At 32.2% G+C, this 3,195-nt stretch overlaps 1 protein-coding gene across 5 annotated transcripts in view; it reads left to right on the top strand.

The window, feature by feature from the left end:
• The window catches only part of LOC117170306 (carbonic anhydrase-related protein 10), a 395,033-nt gene that overhangs the window by 110,336 nt on the left and 281,502 nt on the right, over window positions 1–3,195 (top strand). The gene's annotated exons all lie outside the window — the stretch shown is intronic.

Here is a 3,195-nt window from a genome sequence, read left to right as displayed (position 1 = left end):
ATGAAAGAGGGAGCTCTTCTTAATATTTTGACACCAAAATCATGTCGATACACATTACCGACTGCGAGTAAAGCCACCCACGCTTTAACTTGACAGACTGTATATGAAACTTAATTAAAAAGAAAAATGTAAGCGTATTCTACAAAGATTAGTATATATACCACGAGTGAAGACATAGTTGATTAAATATGTACACGGAGGAGTGCTGTATTACAGATTATTATGGTACTAGTGACTGTTGCTCGAGTACAGGTATCCTTTCTGAAGTTTTAAGTTGTGATTACTAGTTCATATCATTCCTACATCTGTAATTATCTGTTTTATAAACCAATAAAATTAAATGTGATATATATCTTACTTTGATTCATTTTCATAAGGTACCTTTTCTAAAAGGCACCCTATTTAGTCAATCGTCCTTAAAATATATTACAACGTATAGTTAAGATTAGAATCAAAACAAGATGCGTCGAGAGATGTCAAATATTCGAGGCACATAGAAACGCTTGTATTAGCGAATAACATTGAGTCCGCGAATCTTCTGGGACTCTTCATCAGAAAGCTTCCACCAATATCACGCAAGCTCAGTAGCGCTAAATCTTATTTTTCGGAAATGGATTATTTTGTTTAATCATACTTTTTTCGCCTTAATTCAAAAACAACTCAGCTCTGGAGTAACTTTTGTTTTATATTTATAGGCTGATTTAGATTTTACAAAATGTTATTTCGCTCTCCTAAAAAATTTAGTTTTTGTTTGTTATCTAATTTTGTATACTGCAGCCCTTTAAATATTGTTCCAGGAATGATATTTTTTAATAATCTGCCCGCAGCGCGTGCACATTTTCGTCGGGCGCTGCGCGCGGCTCGCTTCGGTCGCAAGTTTGAGCGCGCCTAGGGGGCGCAACTGTTGGTTCTGGCGCTTCGCGCTCTATGTTGCATTTATCTCGCGCTTCACGCTCGATTATGTGTTTGCCTCGCGCTACGCGCTCGGTCTTTATATTTTCGCACATTCTTGCGTAAACATTTAAAAATTAAGACTCAAAACATCCACCACTGTAATTTTGTAAATGTGATTTCTCTTTCGTTAAAAGAGAGTTTGAGCGCACCTACGGCACGCGACTGTAATTTTGTGATTTTGAACTCTCTTTTGTTAAAGCTCTTTTGGCTTTAACGAACACATTGTCATCACGTATCTCGTGCTTCGCACTCGATTTTTTTCAACATGTAATCTTTTCTACATTGTACACAACACTTTTATATCAATTATAATACATCTTTATGTAATTTTGCCTGGGATTACTTATTAGTTTGGCCAAAAAATGGAATTTTGGAATTTTTTATTATTTTTGGTATGATCAAATTTGGAATGTTCAACTTTTCGACCAAATTAAAAAAGTTGTTATCGTAGTCTTGTAGGGCTTTCAAAAAGCAAAGTTTTTCCTTTTTTGGCTTTTTTTCATATCATGCGTTGTTTGACTTAAAATGTTCATTTCAGTTTGTTTTTTAGATTTTGAAAATGCTCTAACTCTGATAATTTTCTTTTTATAGAAAGAAGTCATGGGGATAAATTGTTTAAGTTTCTGAATACTATGAATAACCGCACATAGAATTTTTAAATCATGAAAAAATGTGGTTTCAAAATTTTTTTGTACGATTAAATTGGGAATTTTCAACTGTTTGACCAAATTGAAAAAGTTGTTATCATAATCTTCTAGGGCTTTCAAAAAGCCTAAATTGTTCACTTTATTTTTTTGTTGGGATTTTCAAAATGCTATAACTCGAGTAATTTTTGATATTTCGAAAAAAGTCATTATGATAAATTGTTAAATTTTTTGAATACTATGAATAACCATACAGAGAATTTTTGAATTTTTAAAACAATGGTCTCAAAATATTGAAAATGTGCCCACTTTTTGAATTTTCCTTCAAAATGGCTGGCTAACGAACTTGACCTTTAGTTTAGGACACTAAGCCAGCGTACCAAAGGGCAATCTAATAGATTACTTTTTTCAAAAGTTATCGTGTTCAGAGACAGACAAACAGACAGGCAGACATGCAGACATATAGGCATACAGACAGACACATTCATAAATACCTGTTTTTCAGATTCAGCGGGTCTCAAAACGGGGACATTTGACAAAAACTGGGGGGGGGGGCGGTCAAATTTTACACAAATATAATACCTTCTCTAATGAGAATGTAATAATGCAAAAAAGTTTGCACTTTCGAAAAAATCGAATGCGAAGTACGAGATACATAATGAGACTGTGTTCGTTAAAGCTGAAGGAGGTTCGACAAAAGAGGATTCTTCATCACCAAATAGAAGTTATCGATGTTTTGACCTTTAATTTTTTTTTTTAATTGCGCAAAAATGTAGGGTAAACACAAAGACTGAGTGTGTATCGCGAGGTGATTGCATCATCGAGAGTGAAGCGCGAAAATCAATAATCGCGCGCCACAGGCGCGTTCTAACTTGCTAGTCTTTCGTGTCCTTTTTCCAACAACTTATTCTAAAAGTTTAATTTTTTTATTTTCAATATTATTTTTTACGATTAAAAGAAAATCTAATCGTCCTATTTAAAAATGATTAATAACAAATTTATAGATCATCTTGGGTGAACAACTTTCGTCATTTATTTTTAATGCATACCTTGTGCCGTTTCACGGAAAATATTTATGTAAAAAAATGTATTCAAATAAATTAATTTTTTTATTTTACAGGTTATATCTTACGATTAAAGAAAAAACTAAGTGTCCTCTAAAAAATTATACATGAAAAACTTGAATGAGTCTATTGATTTTTTCCATAGCTTGCGTTGTTTGTCAACAAAGTAATCTTTTTAGTTTGATAGTTGTTATGGCGATCTTTTAGGGCTTTCAAAAATCAACATTTTTCTTTTCTTGACTTTTTTCATAGCATGCGTTGTTTGGCTTGAAATATTCATTTTAGTTTGTTTTTTTGAATTTTGAAAATGCTCTAACTCTGATAATTTTCTTTTTATAGAAAAAGTTATAAGGATAAATTTTTTGGGTTTTTTTAAATACTATGAAAAAACGTTCATAAAATTTTTAAATCTTGAAAAAATGTGGTTTCAAAAAGTTGAGGTACGATCTCATTTTGAATTTTCAACTTTTCGACCAAACCAAAAACGTTGTTATGAGGATCTTGTAGAGCTTTCAAAAATCAACGTTTTTCTT

This window comes from Belonocnema kinseyi, chromosome 3 (assembly GCF_010883055.1).
Source record: "Belonocnema kinseyi isolate 2016_QV_RU_SX_M_011 chromosome 3, B_treatae_v1, whole genome shotgun sequence".
NCBI classification, from domain to species: domain Eukaryota; kingdom Metazoa; phylum Arthropoda; class Insecta; order Hymenoptera; family Cynipidae; genus Belonocnema; species Belonocnema kinseyi.
This window is presented reverse-complemented; position numbering and strand designations above follow the sequence as displayed.